Source organism: Phaseolus vulgaris, chromosome 1 (assembly GCF_000499845.2).
Source record: "Phaseolus vulgaris cultivar G19833 chromosome 1, P. vulgaris v2.0, whole genome shotgun sequence".
In the NCBI taxonomy this organism is placed as follows: domain Eukaryota; kingdom Viridiplantae; phylum Streptophyta; class Magnoliopsida; order Fabales; family Fabaceae; genus Phaseolus; species Phaseolus vulgaris.
In genome coordinates this window covers 20,640,473-20,663,162 of record NC_023759.2, presented here as the reverse complement: position 1 = coordinate 20,663,162, position 22,690 = coordinate 20,640,473, and positions in this window count along the sequence as shown.

Genomic DNA, 22,690 nt, shown 5'->3' with positions numbered 1-22,690 from the left:
TCTTCCTATGCGCCTATAAATAGGCTAAAATTTAAATACAAAAATCCAAGATTTATTATCATATATTTCTTTAACTTTTATTTTTCTCTTGTTAAAATTGAAATTTCATTTTAATAATTCTCAGTCCCATTTAAAAAAAAAAAAAGCTTTAATATATGCACTCTGATTCTTCAATCCGAAACTGCAGGATATCTTCCCAACAGAGAAATCTCAATAAAGGTTAAGTTTTTTTTGTCTTTTGCGCATTAATCATACCTCCATTCATTTCCATTTGTCTGTTCTGAAATGAAAATGATGTTTATTATTGTTTCATCTGACTTTATAAAAATTTAAAAGCAGTAGTAGTTATCTTTTAGTTATATATTTTAATCTTTATTTACAACCTCATCAAATAAAAATCAATTTTTAGAAACCAAAATAATTAGTTATAATAGGAACTAAAATAAAAAATATTTTAGAAACTAAAAAATAATTAATTTCTAAATTAGTTTCTATTATTTCATATTATTGATAAATAGTTGTTAAATTGATATCTAATTAGCAACTAAGATTTTAACTACCAATTATTTAGTTTCTAAATTTGGTAACAAAAACATTGGTTGCTAATTAGATACCAATTTAAAAACTATTTCACAATAATAAAAACTAATTTAGAAACCAAATTTCTTTTTAGTTTCTAAAATACTTTCTAATTTAATTATTTTTACAACTAATTATTTTGGTTTCTCTAAATTTGTTTCTATTTTATGATTTTCTTGTAGTGTATTGTTAGTAATAAATTAAGAATCTTCCATATGAATAATAATTTTGTTGTTGAGTTGCCTTGTACTGAGAAATTTTTGGGTGTAGAAATGTCAACTTCAAGGATTATAACATTATATATGTGAATAATGAAAGTGTAACTAACAGTCTCAATCTGAAGTTTCAATGTTTGATTTGAACAGCAATAATAGGGATTGGTGATACTAAACTAGTGCTTAGACCCTCATCTTAATTAGTTGTTATGTTTGGTTTAAAAAATAGAGAGAAAAATAAATAGTTTAAAAAACTAGAAGAAATATATCATAATAAATATTTGATTTTTGTATTTAAATTTTAAATACAAAAAACTATTATCTGTGATAGAAGTAAAATAAGAAAGATAAAGAAGAAGGATCAACTCTTTCATTTCATGTCAATTTAGGAGATAGGTATATATATATTATAGTACCACAAAAATATTTCTCTTTCTTTCCATTTTTTTAGCAAACAAATAGTGAAAATTGATATTTTTATTCTTTTCATTTTCTTATACTTCAAGCATGGTCAATTTTAACAGTTAATATGGCCATGTGATTACTTAAAACATTATAGATATTTAAATTTTAATCTTGAATGTTTAAATATAATTTAAGGATTTATATTTACTACTTTTTGTTTATAAATAATAAAACGATTGGATTGATTCTAACTCTTGATAAATCTCAAATTTCGATTTTAAATTTTATCTTTTATTTTCAATTACAAAAAAAATCTTATTTTCAAATATTTCTAAAATAATTCATCTCAATTTGAGTCCCTGGTTCATTTTATCAGTATTATTTTCTCTCTATCTTTGTATCTATCTATCTTATTTATTACTATTAAGAAGTTGTGCATACTTTTCACAATTTTAATGATTATATTAAGATGAAAAAAAATAACAAATGACCTATATTAAAACTTAACTAAAATTAAATTAATGTGTCTCTCTATTCTCTTTTACGTTTTTTTTTTCTTTTGTTATTAAATGAACAGACTTTGGATAAGGTTCTTAAAATCCAAATTGAATTTTATATTGTATTTAATAATAGTTTGTTAATAATAGTTTGATTTAAATTAGAAAGGAAAATAAATATCAAGCTAAATTGTTTATTGCATATAAATACGTGTTATGTTTGTTCAGAGTTAATTACTCACTAATAAACATACATGAATATGTTTATTTATTTATTCTTTTTACATTTTTAATTTTTAATGTATTTTTTTTCAATATATTTTTATATATCACAACATAATGACAATTTTTTAATTTTAATTTTAGTATAAAACTGTGTAATGTATTTATAAACAAGAAAAAAATTAAAATTATAAATATAATAATAATAATAATAATAATAATAATAATAATAATCTTATCATAAAAAATCAAATTATATATTGTTTCAATTGAGTATTTAATAAAATATATTATAAACTAAATTGAGAAGTTTACAATCTGAATAAATTCTCCATACAAATTCACCTAAGCAATCATAATATAATAATTAATTAGTTTTTTAAAATCTTTATTTCATATGTATCTTCATTTATGTCATTTAAAAAAAAATCATATGTATCTTCATTTATGGGTAAAACTTTATTGGACAAAATTCTATATCTAGAAAAGTATTAAGCCACTAATGGTGGTATATTCATAAACTCACAATTTTGTGTTAGAATATTTTATTATATTGTCTTTGTGTACGTTAATAAGTGACTAATGTATTTATAGTTAAAGTGGTATTAGTCCATGTGACGTATTAAACAGATTAAGTAAATGAGATATTATAAATGATGATTTAATCGTATAAATTAAGATATTAGTAATAAGAATTAGAAGAATATTTATATATCACGATGATTAGATTGTTTTCTTCTTAAATTTCAAATTAATTACGTAAAAAAGAAAAAAAGAAAGATAGGTTATTTCTTGCTTATTGTCCCGACCAGTCATCGGTCATCGATTTCAAAGATCAACCTCAGACATAGCACACCGGTGCATGATAGGGGAAGGGGTCACCTAAGGTGGGCCCCAGACACACCTATTAGGGTATTGGTTAGTCTTTAGTCATCGGTACCATAGACCTCAACGTCAGAAGGAGGGATCGGACGTCGACGGTTCGAACAGTTATATTGGCCCACGTGAGGTGGACCCTAAAATTATCCTAAGTTATTAGTTAAATATCAAATATGAGAGAAGCCTGAGTCACGAGGGATCCATGCACGTGAAGTGTATAGTGCATACAGGCGCGACACGTGAGAATAACCTTTGGAGGCGCTAAGGCCCACTAGGGTTAGGGTTTCCAAGGGAAGTTGCATGCATGACACGTGAATACTTAGGGCACCCGTATAAACAAATGGCGCCAGATATTAGGTGCACAGGTTGGTACCCAGGTGGTCACTCTGTAAGTCGTTGGACTCCAGTTAAGGGAAGTTCTATGTGCCAAATACGCTAAGATTATGTAAATAGCGGCGCAAGGACGTTCTCCAAGGAACCCAAGACAAGGGTAACAACACAAGGTAAATCCTAGTTTCAACCTATATAAAGGGTGCCAAGAACCCTAGCAAGGGACACAATTTCTAAGACTGAAACTACTTTATACACTTGGTGTTTCTTTGCCCTTATACTGACTTGAGCATCGGAGTGCAAACGACCGTCAAGGCGCCCTTTGTCTTTGCAAGTGAGAGATTTCTTGATCAATGAAGGACGATTCTCAAGTGGAGATAGTAGGGCCAAAGACTGCCATTCGAATCATCCGGCGAGGCGAGTCAACCGACAGGAACACTTATTCATCAAATGACTTTTGTGGAAGATTTATTTGTACAATATTAAATAAACAATCCACTTAGTAACCTTGAAATTATAAATAGTATATAATTACTACAAGAAAATCATTAAATAGAAATTAATTTTAGAAAAAAAATAATTAGTTGCTATATTAACTAAATTATATATTATTTTATAAAATAAAAAAATTATTAGTATCTAAATTAATTTTTATAATTAATAAATAATTTTTAAACTTATATCCAATTATCTATCAATGTTTTAGCTATCAATTATGTAGATTCTAAAGTTGGTAGCTTATTAAATACTAATTTAAAAATTATTTATCAATAATAAAAATTAATTTAGATATCAATTATTTTTTAATCTTAAAATAGTATCTAATTTATTTAATATAAAAACTAATTATTTATATTATTTAAAATTATTTTTTATTTAATAATTTTGTTATAGTGCTCCTATTCTAATAAATTATTATAAATTTTATAAATTAGTTTCTTTCATTTTCTATCAATTGTTTCACAATATTTTTAATTTGTTCGTTCAAGCAAACCAACACGGAAATCTAGTAATTATAATTAAAAACAAGTTGCAATAATTTCTTTTTCATTTTTCTTTTTACAATTTCAAGTATAAACTAAAGTTTCTTTAGGTATTGGTTTACAAATACTAATAACAGGTAAAAGAAAAGGACAAATATCCAATATGTTTTAAGTGTAATTTGTAAACCAAAATTTTTAGAAAATATGATAATTAAGATATACTTAATTTTTTATAAAATATTATTTCATATTTTCATTAATACTATATACTCTTTAAAAAAATCAATTTTACATTGATATATTAATTCGAAGATCTGATGTATTAGAGGGGTGTATTATCTAGTATATATAATGTTTTTTTAATATTATTAATGTGTTATTAGCAAACTAATATAAAAAGGAATTGCATTCATTTTCATTGAGTGAAGAAAGAATCTTTAACAAATATGAAATAGTAAAATATTTAAATAAAAATAAAAGTATTGAAAGATTTAATAAAAGAAAAGATATTGAATAAAAAGTAAATTAAATAGTAGAAATAGTTAAAAGTTAATTAGAGTTGCAAGTAAGAGGTAGAAGGTGAGAAGAGGAGCATGCAAAAGGGACAAAGTCATTGAAAGGCACATGTAATGTATGCATAAGAGTGCGCGTGCGCATTCCACCGAGGACCAATTCCACGTGCGCATGTTTTGTTTCCCATGAAATGCTGATTTCATTCAACCTTCCTATTCTTCTATTTTCCTCACAAACGACTCATTACAAATTACCTTCCAACACATACATCGGAACAATCAATCAAATTCACCACTATATATTGGAATGAGTTCCACTATAAAACTCCAAACATTTCTACTCCAAACATTTCAAAACATGCAAAACGGACCAAGTTAAACTATCAAATTCTCAAACTTAAATTCAACTCAATAATCTTATAAATCAACTTAAGTTTAACTACCCTCTATATTTATGGATCAGTTCATTTTATAATTATTATATTTAAAAATACAAATATTATAATTTATTTTTAAAACATATATATGGATTATAAATTATATATTAAATTATTATTGTTCTTATAATAAGGACCGATAACACTCAAACAAATTGACAATACCAACTTCTTCAATTGATCTTTCGGTTTTGGGCTTTCGTCTATTCTCTTGATTGGGCTTTCGGTTTCTCTCCAGGTAGGGCTCTCGGCTTCTCTCCTCACAGATAGGTGTGTGTACCTATAAGGCGCTCCGATGCCAAAGTCAGAAATAATTCAATGTTCATCAGATCAAATTCACTTTGCCTTACCTCTTGGATTGCTCCCCTATTTATAGGGTTTTCTTCTTGAGCTTATACCTTGTTTGGGCATTTCTTTCTGCACCTCTTTATTACTTTATGCACACCCATTAATTTGGGCTTTGCTACAGTGTTAATTTTATCTCTTTTTTATATATGTTGTTCTCGGTATGACTTCTCGGTCACATCTCTCGGTCCTGGCAGTACACTAGCCCCCTAGGCATAAGGTTTTACTTTGTTTTTTATAAAAGCGTTATGCCTAATATTATGAAACGTGTCAGTAAATCTTTTTGAAATCATTTTAATTTTGCATTAAATGTCTCGTTTTGTGTGTTTTCTTGATCAGAACAAATGATTTGATGTGAAAGACTCACTCAACCGTTAGATGCAAAATATTTGAATGGTTTGAGAGGTTATGATGTTTCAATTCTTAGGGTTTTACCTCCACTATAAATACTTAGGGTTTTACCTCCACTATAAATACTTTGCTTGATTTACTACTTTGGGTGTTATCTTATTTTGCTCTTTTCCGAGAGATCCAACAAATTGTTTCAAAGGTATAATATCTATTTCGAGTTCTGTTTCTGATGAATTTTTGGGTTTTTCGAGCCCGGGTGGTGAATCTATTGGTCGAGTGGTGTGGACTCAGGAAAATCCAGAATCAAAGTCTTCGTCTGCTACCCTTTCATGCATGAACGATTCGAATGAAGCCACTACTGTTCTTATACCCCACAGAGTCGAAAGAAATGCACCTCAAAGAACTCTTCATCCTAGTTACAACTGGGTTAACTCTAAAGTTCGAGAATTTTTCTCTCGCTATCGTTCTTCTTATGAGCTTCGTGATTTTCTTTCTAACACCCAAATTTATTCTTCTAGTACTGATGAGAATATAATTTCCTTTCGGCGCGCCGGGAATGTTGATAATGTTTGTCATGGTCGTGAAGATGACAAGAGTGACTTTTTTTATTTTTATGCTTGTTTTTTCAGTGATCTTCATATTCGATTTCCATTGAATGATTTTCTAATGGGTGTACTTAATTTTCTCAATATTTCTCCCACCCAACTCCATCCAAATGGTTGGGCTTCTATACAAGCTTTTAGCTTCTTGTGTAATCTATTTTCACTTTCTCCTAGCCCAAAATCCTTTTTGTACTATTATAGCTCTTGGCCTGGTAAACAACCAAGCTGGTTATCTTTAATTAGTAAACCTAGAATTTATTTTCTCAAACCCTTTACTTCTTCATATAAAGACTTTAAAGGAGGTTTTTTCAAGGTCTTTATAGAGGAATATGGAAGAAAATATTTCTTTAACGGTGATACCCCTAAGTTTCCTTTCTATTGGACTAACGAACCTTTGAAGTTCAACTCTTGGTCATACCACTCTATGGATGCTGATGATCGTCGTGTAATTGAGGTTTTCGGTCACTTCTCCTACCAGATTCCCACCCGCGCTTTGTTACGGTTATACACTTCAAAAATACCGCGAAAAGATTTCATTAGTATGTATTTGTTCACATTTTTGCTAGATAGTCAGAGATTCTTAACTTTGCTAAATCTTTTATTGATTTTCATATTTAATGGCGGCTACCAATCCGAGAGCACGAACTTACTTTTCGAAACTTCTGAATAAGGCGGGTGATGTAAATCCTCGTCCTGAATCGATTGTTGATCATGCGGAAGGAGTTGAAATGGTTGAACCTATCTCCTGGGTGGAAGCCATTGAGCCTGTAAATGATGATCATACCGCTGGCCCTTCAAAGAAAAACAAGAAAAGAGCTCGAAGTGGCAAGAGATCTCATTCGTCCTCTCAGCGTCATCGTCACGCTGAAGGAGTTTCAACATAATTACTCCCATAATCAATCTTTGTTGCAAGCACTAAATTTTCAAATTTCATTCAAACTTCTGTGAATGAGTCCTCGTATAACATGCTGAAAGCTTCCGATGCTGCTACCTTAACTAATTCTATTATTGAACTTTCAAGTCGGGCCCTTCTGATTGGAAAAATTATAAAAGAAAAAAGTGCAATTGGTATCTCTTCTGCTGAGTTTGACAAAATGAAGACCGAACTTGCTGAGGCACATGAAAAGATCAAGTCTTTAACTCTTAAAGTGGAGGAAATGAATGTGTTGAACACTCAATGTGAGTCTGAAAAGGAGAGTCTTAAAAGTAAGATTACAGAGCTGAATTTCGAAAGGTTGAAGAGTGATGAAGAAAGAAAACAACTTCTAACTGAAAATCAACAACTGAATGAAAAAATGTTGGAGTTGTCCAGTGCTAAAGAGATTGATAATAATGCCATCAAACTTATGGAGAAAGAAATAGATCAACTGAAAACAAGCGTGTTTGAAGTCAAAAGTTTTGTTATTGAGCAACATAAATTAGGTTTTGATAAAGCTCTTCAACAAGCCAAATATTTTTACAAGATTCCTATCGACGAAGGGAACTTTGATATGAAGAAAGACTTTTATAATGGTGAACTGGTTCCCATCAGTGAGATTCCGGAGGTGGAGGATGCAGTAGATATCAATATCATGAATTAAACAAGTTACTAGATCAATTTTTTGTTATAGATCTCGTTTAGTTGTCGGGAATTAAATCATTTTGAGTGCCATTATGGCCATACTAATGTATTACCTGCATTTTTAATATAGAACTTTTCGATTTCTCTTGTTTTATTTTGTTATTACTTGTTATTATAAGCAGACTGATCTAATTGAATGACTTGTTTTTTATTACTTCTCGGCTAATATAAACTTTAGGGACGTATTTTATGGATAACCTTTTAATTGAAATTAACTTAATCGATGTGATTATAAACATGAGTTCCCAAATTGTCATAGATATTATTGACCATACCTCTCGGTTAATATGACGAACTTGAAAGGTTGTTTCGTTACGTATAGGAACCTTTCGGTTAAAACTTTTTCGATTTTTGACATAAATTCCTAACTTACTTTTAGATGTTCTCGGTGAAACCTCTCGGTTAATATAATTAACTTGAAAGGTTGTTTCGTTACGTATAGGAACCTTTCGGTTAAAACTTTTTCGATTTATGAACATAAGTTCCTAACTTATTTTTAGATGTTCTCGATGACACCTCTCGGTTAATATAATTAACTTGCAAGGTTGTTTCGTTACGTATAGGAACCTTTCGATTAAAACTTGTTCAATTTATGAACATAAGTTCCTAACTTACTTTTAGGTGTTCTCGGTGACACCTCTCGGTTAATATGTGATTTGTTTATCATGAGTTGTGAATGCATTTGAAATTGAAAAGCGTTGATGATATGTATTGGGAGGGTTTCACCTGTAATGAAATCATCCAGGCCCAATAGATTTTTTGAATGTTTTATTTTGGCAGGGTTTCATTTGTATTGAAATCGTCCATGACCAAAATATTATGATATCTCTCTCGACAGGGTTTCACCTGGAGTGAAATCATCCAAGACCGAGAGACTTGTAAGTTGAATTTTATTGAAACTAACTTTTCTGCTTGCACAAAATCTTCATTATGTAGTAAGTTTATACACAAAATTCTTTACATCATCTTTCAACTGAAATAAAACTTTAAATGACTCGCATTCCATGTTCTCAGTAGTACCTTTTCGTCTAATGTTTCCAACCTGTATGCTCCATTTTTTAAGTTTTCTAAAACTCTAAAAGGACCTTCCCAATTTGATGCTAACTTTCCTTGTTGTGGATCCTTTCGAGCGTCAGTCCGCATTCTCCAGACCAAATCGCCTTCATTAAAACTCATAGGCTTTACTTTTGCATTAAACCTCTTAGATGCTCTTCTATTTACTGCTTCTTCTTTTATTTGCACTCTTTCTCTAAGTTCTTCAATGAGATCCAAATCCGTTCTTAGACATTCATTATTGATGTTCCAATCTTCTATTTGTCTTCACAATGTTGGCTCATTAATCTCTACAGGTAACATGGCTTCAGTACCATATGTAAGATTAAATGGTGTTTCGCCAGTTGAAGTTTGTAGAGTACACCTATATGCCCATAAAATCTCTAGTAGTTTCTCTGCTCATAATCCTTTCGCACTTCCTAATCTCCTTTTGAGTTGCCCGAGAATAACTTTGTTTGTTGCTTCTGCTTGTCCATTTGTTTGCGGATGCTCAACTGAAGTTGTTGTAGACTTAATCCCCAAATCTGCATAGAATTCCATAAGCTTTTTATCAGTGAATTGTCGGTCATTGTCAGTTATGATGGTATGTGGGATTCCAAATCTACATATTATGTTTTTTCATACAAAAGTTTGGACTTGTTGGGCAGTTATTTTAGTCAAAGCCTTTGCTTCTATCCATTTAGTGAAGTAATCCATAGCGATAATCATGAATTTAGTTTGTCCACGCCCAAGTGGGAATGGACCAAGTATGTCCATTCCCCACTTAGCAAATGGCAATGGTCGAAATGATTCCTTGCAATTCTTGTGCTGGTATATGATTAAGGCTTCCAAATTCCCGACATTTCTTGCATGCTTTGACATATTGGTTGCAATCTTCTCGGATCGTTGGCCAGTAATATCCAGCCTTGCATATTTTCGTTGCCATTGTTCGGGCTCCATAGTGTAATCCACAAATTCCTTCATGAAGTTCTTTGGTTACATATTCGACTTGTTCATGTGAAAGACATTTTAACAAAGGCGTTGAAAACCCTCTTTTGTATAACTCATCACCTATTAGAACAAAACTGGCTGTTTTTTTTATTATCTTAGGGTCTACTTCAATGCCTAGTTCCAGATTTTTTATTACTTCTACGTATGCCTTGATCCAGTCATCTTTCGTGGTTGTAACATTGAAACATTATTCTAAACTAACTGTAGGTTGGTTAAGAGTTTGTTGTATAACTGAATTATGTTGAACCTGTCGTTGTTGACTTGTCAGCTTGGATAACGAGTCTGTCTTTGAATTCAGTTCTCTTGGTATATATTTTATCTCGGCCTTAACAAAGCATTGCATAATTTTTAGCACTTTAGCATAATATTTCATTAACAATGGATCTCTTACCTGATACTCTCCTTGTATATGTCCTACTGTAAGTTGAGAATCGTTTTTGCATATGACATTATCAACTTCCATGTCTCTTGCCAGGAGTAATCCTGCAATTAGAGTTTCATATTCGGCTTGATTGTTGGATGCTTTAAACTCAAGTCTTAACGCCATCTCTATTTGGAAATTTTCTGGTCCTTCAAGTACTATCCCAACACCGCTTCCTTTCTTGTTTCATGAGTCGTCCACATGTAACGTCCATTCTTCCAGTTGTGTTGTCGTTGGCAATTGAATGATACAATATGCAAGTGATTGTGCCCTGATTGCTCCTCTTGGTTCGTATTTGATTCCGAATTCTGAAAGCTCCACACACCATGCAACCATTCTACCTGCAAGTTTGAATTTTCTTAATATTTTAGATATTGGATAATCAGTTCTCACAATTACCTGATGATTCTAAAAGTATGGTCGAAGTCGTCTTGTTGTGTACACAAGTGTTAAAGCTATTTTTTCAACCAAGGGGTATCTGGTTTCGACATTTTGGAGGGATCTACTTACAAAATATATTGGATTTTGTTCTAGATTTTCTTGTATTAAGATTGCTCCTATAGCTTCTTGTGAAGTTGCTCAGTAGACTATGAGAGGTTGGGCTGGTATAGGTTTAACTAGAATGGGTGGTTCGGCTATCATGCTTTTTAACTGGGAAAATGGTCGCTCACATTTTTCACTCCACTTAAAAGTGTCAATTTTTTTCAACAATTTTACTATTGGTTTTATTTTTTCAGCTAGGATTGGTAAAAACCTTGCCAGGGCATTCAATTTTCCAACTAGTCTCTGTACCTCTTTCAAATTTGTTGGACTTCTCATCTTCATTATTGCTTCACATTTATCAGGGTTTGCCTTAATGCCTTTGCTGGTTAGCATAAACCCTAAAAACTTTCCCCCCTCACACCGAAAACACATTTTTCAGGATTCAAACGTATGTTGTATTTTCTTCAAGATCTTCCACATGTCGTTGCACTTAAACATCTTGTCCATCAACCTTTGATATGTTGCTCCAGCATTTTTTAAACTGAAAGGCATAACTTTGTAACAATAATTAGCCGTATCGGTGGTGAAAGTTGTCTTAGGAATATTTAGTCTATACATCTGTATTTGATTATAACCCGAATAAGCATCAAGAAAACTCATCATCTCTTGGCCAGATGCTCCATCAACCAATCAATCAATACTTGGTAGTGGGATATGAATCTTTTAGACATGCTTTATTTAAATCAGTGTAATCAGTACACATTCTCCATTTCCCATTTGGTTTCTTGACAAGCACCACATTAGACAACCATGTTGTATATTGGGCTTCCTGAATGAAACCGGCTTGCATTAACTTCTCAGTTTCTTCAATTGCTGCTTTTCGTCTTTCTTCACCCAACTTTCTTCTTTTCTGTGCTACAGGTTTTGATCCTTGACAAACTGATAACTTGTGAGAAATTACATCAGGATCTATTACTGGAATATCAGCTGATTTCCATGCAAACAAATCCCTGTTTCTACGCAATACAACAATAAACTTATTCAACAAGTCTCCAGGCATACTTCCGCCTATGTATGTACATTGTTTTTCATTTTCTCCAAGCACAATAGATTTGTTTCTTCTTTTGGTTCGAACCTCTCATCATTCATTCTTGGGTCCAAATCTACCATGGCCACCATATTTCTGCCATCTTCTCTATCTGTCTTTAAAGTCATCTTCAGCCCCGCTGCATAACAATTTTGGGCATCTCTTTGATTAACATAAATAGTTGCTATTTCACCCTTCTCGGTTGGGAATTTCATGGCTAGATGTGGCGTTGAAACTATTGCTCCCAACTTGTTTAAAGAAGACCTTCCCAACAATGCATTATATGACGTACAAGCATCTACTACCAAATACCTGATTTTAATTTTCCTTGTTGCACTTCCTCTTCCAAACGTTGTCGCCAAGTCAATATACCCCTTTGTACTCACCCTTTAACCCGAAAAGCCAATAATTTGCTCTCGGAAAGGCACCATATCTTCCTCTTTCAAATGTAATCTCTTAAAAGTATCTCAAAATAATATGTCAACTGAGTTTCCTTGATCAACCAGAGTCTTCATAGCTGCATACTCTGCTATTTCTACTGTTATTACCATTAGATCATCATGATCGGGATCGATCTCTTGAAAATCTTCATATGTAAAAAACATTGGTGGCAAAGTTCTTCTTTTCAAAACATGATTGACTGTTCTGACAGTTCTCCAATATTTTTTTTCGTGCTGACGATGACTCCTTCCCAGAAAATCCTCCCGAAATTGTGTTAATGAAATCTCTCATCGGTCTTCCTAGACTTCTTTCTCTACTTCTTCTTACTGATTGTGTATTTTGGTAACCCCTTTCATTTCTTGCTTCTGGTCTACCCCTTCTTCTTTCCACTATTCTATTATCTTTTCTCTCAAACCTTTCCGACCTCCTTTCTCCTAACTCTCCACCTTTTAGTTCTCTCTCAGGACTTTGCCTCATTCTTACATTTCCACTCCTGACGAAACGCCTCAATTGTCTGGCTTGAATTAACTCTTATATTCTATCCTTCAACCCAATACATTCTTTTGTGCTTCCATCACACTTGTCTATGGTTAAATTTTTCCAATTATCAGGTAACGGGGTATCCACTATAACATCATAAAATGGATGTTTTCTACAAGATATTCCAGTAAAAGCTCCAGAAGTCTCAGGTAATCTTCGCCTCATTATTATGAACTCTTTCATTTGCTGGTATTCTTGGCTGGGCAGTTTCAAAAGATGAATTCAAAATTGTTTATTCTTGTAACTTTCTTTTCATATGTGCATTTTCTGCTCTCAACATACTTAACTCTTCTTCATTACTTTTTTTTAACATTTCGAATTCTTTTTGTAATTGTATTAACATTGCCATTGACATCATATTTTGGTTATCTTCCTACTCTCCACCCTGCTCTTCTCTTCTACTCATTTCTGCTTCAACTTCTTTAACTATCTCTCGACCCCACAGTGGGCGCCAAAATGTTCTTACAATAAGGACCGAGAACACTCAAAAAAGTTGACAATACCAACTTCTTCAACTGATCTTCCAGTTTTGAGCTTTCGTCTACTCTCTTGATTGGGCTTTCGGCTTCTCTCCAGGTAACGCTCTCGACTTCTCTACTCACGGATAGGTGTGTGTAACTGCAAGGCGCTTCGATGCCAAAGTCAGAAATAGTTCAATGTTCATCAGACCAAATTCACTTTGCCTTACCTATTGGGTTGCTCCCCTATTTATAGGGTTTTCTTGTTGGGCTTATACCTTGTTTGAGCCTTTCTTTTTGCACCTCTTTATTACTTTATGCACACCCATTAATTTGGACCTTTATTAATTTGGGCTTTGCTACAATGTTTATTTTATCTCTTTTTTTTATATATGTTGTTCTCGGTATGACTTCTCGATGACATCTCTCGGTCCTAGCACTACAATTATATTTAAAATTATTTTAAAATTATGTTTTTAATATGATTTAAAAAATTTAAAATATATTTTAATTTTTTTTAACACAAAGTCAACTTAATAAAAGAAGAAAATTTATAATATTTTTTAGCCAACACAAATCTATTAAACAAATCATCAAAATAGGTTCATTATAAAAATTTATAACATAAGCATCTGTTGAAGTCGAAGACAGACGAAAATAAAGAAAGACTGACACAATATTTTAATTTGTGAGGGTTTAATGTCCCACAGAAAGTGAATGTAAAATATGAAATTTGGGTTTCCTGTGTCAACTTAGTCCACACAAAATGATTATGAAATTTGGATTACTTGTATCGACTTAGCCTACACAAAATGGGGACTAGTATTCACCAATCCCACATCAGGGTAATATTAATTTAATAAATAAGATAGTGCCATGCGTTTGAATAAAAAAAATGGTAGCTTGAATTTAGCCCACGTAAAAAAAATATTAAAATAATTAATAAGTTTTAGTGTGATGTGAGTTTATTTTTAGGATTGCATATTTTATGAGTTACTCTTTTGTTTATGCATTTTGAGATTAGAAGAATATGGTGAGAAACCCAAAGAAGATTGTTACTGGACACGAACTTAACCAAGTGGTTAAGTAAGTGTGAAGGTTCTCTTCTATAAGGCAAAAAGAAAAACACAATTATATGGTGTTGATGATGATGAGGTGCAAAATTAAAGAACATACAATGGAAAGAAACAAGATGGAAACCAAATAGGAATGGAAGAACACAAAAACATAAAAAGGAATGGAAATGACACAAGTAAAAAAGGAAAAAGATGAAGAGATTAAGAAAGCTTGTGAAAAATGGAGCAAGGAATCACACCACTTGGAGGGTAAGGGAATTCCAAGATGAGTAGTGAGGAGGCGCCACTTGAGGTGCACTACTCTCAAGATAAGATCCAAGAACAATTTGGAGACAATGCTCACTAATCACTCAAACAAAGTTTCTCTTCTTAATTCAAGTTCAAGTGTCAATACATGGGGGAAGACACCATTTATATAGGAATGAGTGACTTGGAGAGCAAGATGAGAGAGGGGTAGAAATGGGAAAGGAGAGGGGCGGCCTAGCGTTTAACTCTAGGTCAATGTCGCCCCCTTAGGCTTAGTTTCTAGAATTTAGGTTTAAAACCCTAATCCTAGGTGCATTGTCATAAAAAGTGGGTTTTGACACCCAAAATATACTAATTGCACCCTACTTTAGGTTATTTTTCTATTTGGACCCCCAAAGTGAGCCCAATTTATTTATATAAACTTATCTTTTAAAAAAAACATAAAAAAGAACATCCGATACTCTGGTCTATGTCCAGTTCTTCTTCTGTTAAAGTCTTTTTGAAGTTTGGTGGGGCCTTATCTTGGATGTTGAGATGACTGACTTAATTGTGAAGTGTTTATTGTGTCCCTAGTCATCTGTTTGTCAAGATGGTTTGCATCATGCCCCCCAAGTTGGAAAGAATTTGACCTCGAATTTAGAACTCCTGCAAATAACATAGTTAGTTTGTTCACTTGATTTATATATGTGATTTGTGAAGCAAACTTATGTTTATTGAATTTTAGGAGTCTGGGTGGAATGGTTCTAGTTACATGTAATGTTTGTAGAGAATGTGTATGATCAAAGGGATTTTGGTGTAAACCTTTAGAAGGATTTTGAAAAGTATTCCCACATTTCTCTAACAAATGTTGCATGTAATTAGAGCTATGAATAGATGAACAAGAGAAGGAATGAGAGTACCGAAGTGAGCCGACAATAGTTATTTTTGGATGGATCAACATTACGATTTTCACCACATTTGGTGAAGTGATGAGCCCCGTTTTATTATTTTCTTCGTCTTTTTCATATTTTCTTTTTTGTTTCATTTTTATTTGGTCTTTATTTACTTCTTTTGGAGATAAAGGTTTCAATATGATCTTATGGCCTTGGAAGTGAAAAGAAATCTTGTTAGATAGGTCATCATGTAGAGTTTTCCTATCATGTTGTCATGACCTTCCTAAAAGAATATGGGTTGCTTCGATTGGCACAACATCACATAACACCTCATCTTTATATTTACCAATTGAGAAAGATATGAGGACTTAACTATTAACAATTATTTTACCCTCTTCATTTAGCCATTGCAATTTGAAGGGATGTATATGAGAAATTGATGTGAGTGTAACTACAAGAACACATGATTCTTTGACATTCTTAGAAGCAACTTGAGCTGGTCATAAATGGCACCTTACTTTAGAATTGGATCAATGTTCTAATTCAAGAACTCACCAAGACTTAGCACCAACCAAGACTCATATGGAAGTCCATATATTGTCAAATGGAATCAAAACCCAAGAAATGAAGAACAAGAATTGCAAGCTGGACAGAATTGAAATAATAAACTACTGCACCGAACAGAAACTAGAAGCAAAGCTGGAAAACAAAAATTCAAACGGTAGAAATGAAAAGAAACAACAAACAAAGCTAATCTACCGAATGGAATTGAAAGAACATGAAGGAAGAACACTTATAGAAGGAGTTTGCTGGATTTTGAGAATTGGAAGAACACTTCACGCCACTTGGTTCCTTGATCCAAGATAAGTGATGGAGTGCCGCCACTTGAAGCTCACCATTGCTCACAAGATAAGGCAAAGGAAGAAGAAGACTCAAGACTCACAATTTCTCTCCAAATTTGAGTATAGTCTCTCTACTATAAAATTCCAATCTGAATTGTACAAGCTAAGCACCTTTATTTATAGCCTAGAGGTGCTGAAAATGCAAGCTAAATGGCACACATATGCAATGAAATTCGATTTGGCACCCCCTAGGCTCCTATCTACACTCCCCCCTAGACTCCCTTACTACTTACACCTTTTTATTACATTCACACCCCTATTCTACAAAAGAAATAAGAAGAGCCATTTTATTATACTCTTGTCCCAAAGCTCTTGCCATGCTCCTAGTAATTCGTTGGGCTTGGGCCCCTTGTTGGGCTTGGGCCCCTTGTTGGGCTTGGACCCCTTGATGGGCTTGGGCCCCTTGTTGGGCTTGGGCTTCATGGCCTAGAGCATCCTCTACTTGGTTTCCATCATACTCCCCGGGTTGGAGAGAATTCGTCCACGAATTTGGGAAACCTGCAGCAAAAGGAGTGAGATCAGTAACATTGAAAGAATTCCTACCAAGATAAGTAGAGGGCATATCTAACTCATAGGCATTATCATTAATCCTCTTGATGACTTGGAAAGGGCCATCACCACGAGGCATAAGTTTGGACTTCCTTAGAGAAGGAAATCTATCCTTTCTCAAATGAAGCCAAACCCAATCACTGGGCTCAAAGATTAATGCCTTTCTTCTTTGGTTGGCAGTGTCAGCATACTTACCAACTTTCTTCTCAATTTGTAACTTGATGCGGTTATGCAAATCTTTAACAAAAGATGCCTTTTCAAAACCGTCTTTGCATAGAACCTCATCAAGGACAGGAATGGGAAGAAGATCTAGAGGTGTGAGGGGATTAAACCCATAAACAACCTCAAAAGGAGAATGGTTAGTGGTGGAATTCACTACTCTATTATAGGCAAATTCAACATGAGGTAGTAAATCCTCCCAAGCCCTTGGATTCCCGGAAATAAAGCATCTTAATAATTGACCCAAAGTTCTATTAACCACTTCGGTTTGACCATCAGTTTGGGGGTGGCAGGTAGTAGAAAACAGAAGTTTGGTGCCAAGTTTCCCCCATAAGGTCCGCCAAAAGTGACTTAAGAACTTAGAATCCCTATCAGATACTATACTTCTAGGAAGTCCATGCAAACGAACAACTTCCTTGAAGAAGAGATTTGCAATATGGCATGCATCATCCACTTTGTGGCATGGAATAAAATGAGCCATTTTAGAAAAATGGTCCACTACCACAAAGATGGAATCCTTACCCTTCGATGTCTTGGGTAGTCCTAAGATAAAATCCATAGAAATATCAATCCAAGGCATTGTAGGGATAGGAAGAGGGGTATATAAACCATGGGGTTGGACCTTAGATTTAGCCTTCCTACATGCTATACATCTATCACAGAAGGTATGTACGGATTTGCGCATGTGAGGCCAAAAGAAATGTTCATGCAATGTTTCTAAGGTCTTAGCTACCCCAAAATGTCCCATAAGCCCACCCTCATGAGCCTCTCTAACAAGAGATTGTCTAATGGATCCTTGGGGAACACAAAGTCTTTTTCCTTTGAAAAGAAAACCATTATGTAAGAAAAAGTCTTTGTGACCTCCCTTGGAACACTCTTGATAGATTAGAGAGAAATCTAAGTCATCATGATAAAGTTCCTTTATGTGATCAAAACCTAAATATTGAACATTTAAAACATTTAACAAGGTATATCTTCGTGAAAGAGCATCGGCCACTACATTAATTTTACCTTGTTTATGTTTGATCACATAAGGAAATTGCTCAATAAACTCCACCCACTTAGCATGTCTCTTATTAAGCTTGCTTTGGCTTTTCAAATATTTAAGGGACTCATGATCACTATGAATCACAAATTCCTTTGGAAAAAGATAATGTTGCCAATTTTGCAAAGCTCTAACAAGAGCATAAAGTTCTTTATCATAAGTGGAGTAATTGAGATGACTCCCTTTGAGTTTCTCACTAAAATAAGCGATGGGGTGTCCTTCTTGAAGGAGGACGGCCCCAATGCCTATATTAGAGGCATCACACTCTATTTCAAATGTCTTAGCAAAGTTAGGAAGGGCTAGAATGGGGGCTTTAGTTAATTTATCCTTCAAAGTTTGAAAAGCGTTTTCTTGCTCTTGTCCCCACTTAAAAACCACATCCTTCTTTACTATGGCATTTTAAGGTGCGGCAATTGTACTAAAGTCTTTCACAAACCGCCTATAAAAACTAGCAAGGCCATGAAAGCTTCGTACTTCATTGACATTGGTGGGTGTAGGCCAATGTTGAATTGCTGCAACTTTTGTTTGATCTACATGCACCCCTTTATGACTAACCACAAACCCTAGGAAGTCTATATGATCTAATGCAAAGAAACATTTAGCATGGTTAGCATACAACTTCTCCTTCCTAAGGGTTTCTAGAACTTGTCTAACATGTGACTCATGATCTTCTAAGGACAAGCTATATATAAGAATATCATCAAAGTAAACCACAACAAACTTGCCAATGAATGCTCTTAAAACATGATGCATGAGTCGCATGAAGGTACTAGGAGCATTAGTCAAGCCAAAAGGCATGACCAACCACTCATATAAACCAAATTTGGTCTTAAAAGCGGTTTTCCATTCATCACCATGTTTAATTCGAATTTGATTGTAACCACTCTTAAGATCAATTTTGGAAAATATTTTAGACCCATGTAATTCATCCAACAAGTCATCTAACCTAGGAATGGGATGCCTATATTTGATGGTGATGTTATTTATAGCGCGACAATCCGTACACATCCTCCATGTCCCATCCTTTTTAGGGACAAGTATGACAGGCATAGCACATGGGCTCATGCTATCTTGTACCCACCCCTTAGCTAATAAATCCTCAACTTGTCTTTGAATTTCTTTGGTCTCTTGGGGATTGGTCCTATATGCAGGGCGATTTGGTAAAGAAACCCCGGGCATGAAGTCTATTTGGTGTTCAATCCCTCTTAGAGGTGGTAAGCCTTTAGGAGGATCTTGAAACACATCTTCATATTCCTTTACCAAATGGTCCAAACATGTGGGACTATCCTTAGCCGACTCATATTCAATAGGTCTAGGAATAGCTAAAAAAATAGGCTTGTGAGTAACTATTACCTTTTGAACTTGTTGGGAAGATATGAGAAGGCTTCTCTTGGAATTTTTAATTTCTTTTTCTTTCTCTCTCTTTTCTCTCATTTTGACTTGGTCCTCATGTACCTCCTTTGGAGAGAGAGACTTGAGAATGACTTTGTGTCCATGGAAGTTAAAAGAAATTTTGTTGGTAAAGCCATCATGAAATTTTTTTCTATCAAATTGCCATGGCCTACCTAAAAGGATATGAGTAGCTTCCATTGGAACAACATCACACAAGACCTCATCTTTATATTTGCCAATGGAAAATGTAATGAGGACTTGTTTGTTCACCACTATCTCACCCACCTCACTCAACCATTGTAACTTGTAGGGCTTGGCATGAGAGATGGTAGGCAATCCAAGTTTGTCTACCACTCTTGTGCTTGCCACATTTACACAACTCCCCCCATCCACAATCAAAGAGCAAACTCTATCATTAATAAGACACCTTGAATGAAAAATATTTTCTCTTTGAGTTTCATCAAAAGGTTTTAACACTTGTCCAAGCATGCGTCTTATTACTAATAGGTCACCCTCATGTGGGCTTTCACTTTCACTCTCACTTGGGGATCTAGAAGGTGAGGAATGTCTAGAAGATTCGGACCCATGCTCACTACTATCTACCCCATCATGCATATACATAGTGCGTTTAGTAGGGCAATTAGAAGCAATATGTCCATAGCTCAAACATTTAAAACACTTCTTACTAGACGATTTTTGTGGTGATTTAGGCCTAGCATTGGAAGTGGAAGGCTTAGACTCTCTAGGTTTGAAAGTAGAGTCCTTAGAAGGGATGTTTGAAAAAGAGTTTTTATTTTTCCAAGAAGAGTGGTAGTAGTTATCTTTAGAAGAATTTTTGAAAGCATTTTTCCTTGCAAGTTGATTTTCAATTTTGCTAGCAAGGTGCACCACATTTTCCAAAGAAGAATATTCTTGTAACTCTACCACGTCTTGAATATCCCTTCGAAGTCCACTCACAAACCTAGCTATCTTAGCCTCCTCACTCTCATCCATATTAACTCGAATTAAAAGCGTGTCTAGTTGTTTAAAGTAATCATCCACACTTAGCGCGCCTTGATGAAACCGTTGGAGTTTCAACATAAGGTCTTTCCTAAAGTGTGGGGGTACGAATCTAGCGCGTAAACATGCTTTCAAATCGTTCCAAGAGACCACGGGCGGCCTCTTGTGTAGGTCAATGTCCATGAGGTATTGATGCCACCATTGCATGGCATAGTCCAAAAATTCTAAAGAAGCTAACTTAACCCTATGCTCATCCCTAACCCCATTTACATCAAAAATTTGGTCCACCTTAGCCTCCCATCCTAAGTATACATTGGGATCACTATCACCACTAAAACTAGGAAGTTTTACATTTGGAGAACAAGGGCCAGCCACATGTTGGCGCCTCTCTTCATGGTGATGATGTCTTGGCCTTGGATTGTCTTCATAATAACCATGGGAGTGCCTTGAAGAATGCCGACTAGGAGGAGGAGTTCTTTGCTCTCGGTTTTGATGCATTTCCTCTCGGTTTAACTCCAAACTTTGGAGTCGTGCTTCCATCTTCCTTATCACCTCAAGATAGTGAGCATTGGATTGCTTGGCATTCTTTAAGTCCTCATAAAGGGCTGCCTTTTGTGGTGAGCACGGTTTGGAGGACTCTCCACTAGAGAAATGAGCCATGAGCAGAAAATACACAAAAACAGAAAACAAAACAGTGAAAGAAACTTGTTAAACAATTAAAAACAGTGAGATATAGGTTGTTGGAAAAATGCCCAAGAAAGCACTCAAACCACTCCAAGAAAATATTCTGTCCTCAACCAAGCCTTGCTTGTGAAATGGAGTAGCTTCAAGTGAAATATGTTACAGCAAACCAACTTACTTAAGAACAAGTCTCCACACAACTTTTAAGAAGAACAAAAAGACAAGCAAGAAAAAGGTGTAAACAATAAAAGCTAAACCAAAAACAGAGAGTAATGTATGACAAACTAGAAAGAATATGAATGAAAGACAATCAAGAAAAATAAGGAACTCAATGAATAAAAAAGGCACACAAAAAGAGTCCTAAAGAAAAATGCTAGAGTAGATTAAAGAAAACAGAAAACAGCTACTGGAATTTTTTTTTTTTTTTAAAGCAAACTGTGCTATGTTTACAGATTTAACTGTACCGATTGAAAGCGAACTGGAATGTGAAAATTTAACCACAGAAACTTCAATGTCTTAACTCAAAAATGGCACTGGAATGAGGTAAAAACAGTAAGCCAATTGAGAGAAATAAATTTTTCAAAATTGCTGCCCAATTACCGTATTCTTTTCGGCAGTATTGTACACTCTTCGTATTTTATTTATCATTTTTTTGTGTACTTGGAATTTTTGAGTGATTCTTTTTTCTATGCTTTTGTAACACTTTGAAGTATGTAAATCCAAATTTTCACAAATTTCCTATGAGCCAATTAATTGCAGTAAATTGAAAACAGTAGCACGTTTGTAAGAAAACAGAGGAGCCTATTTAGGAATGAAAAACAGTATGATGAACTAGCAAAGACATAATGGAAATTGTGTAAAGGAACTTGTATAGAATGAAAATACAAGCATGAACTCAAATCTAAAAATGAAAATGCACAAAGGATCAAGCAATAAACTCAAAAAACAGAAAGTAAACCAAAGCAAGAAACAATCAAAGCAATAAAAGTACTACTAGAAGTAATGACAATTATGGAATAACATGACTAAGACAAAACTTGACATGATTACAAAATTAAAAGACATATAACAAGATATAACAACAAATGAAAGGAAGCTTAAGGTTAGCTCTAGGAAGGAAAATGTCATTCCAAAAGAGCAGCCATACTCATATGAACAATGAGTGCTAGAAACCTTTTCACAAACACATGGTGTAACAAAAGAAAACAGCAAGAAAACTCAAAATAAATCCTAAAACAGAATGGTAATCAACTTGAAT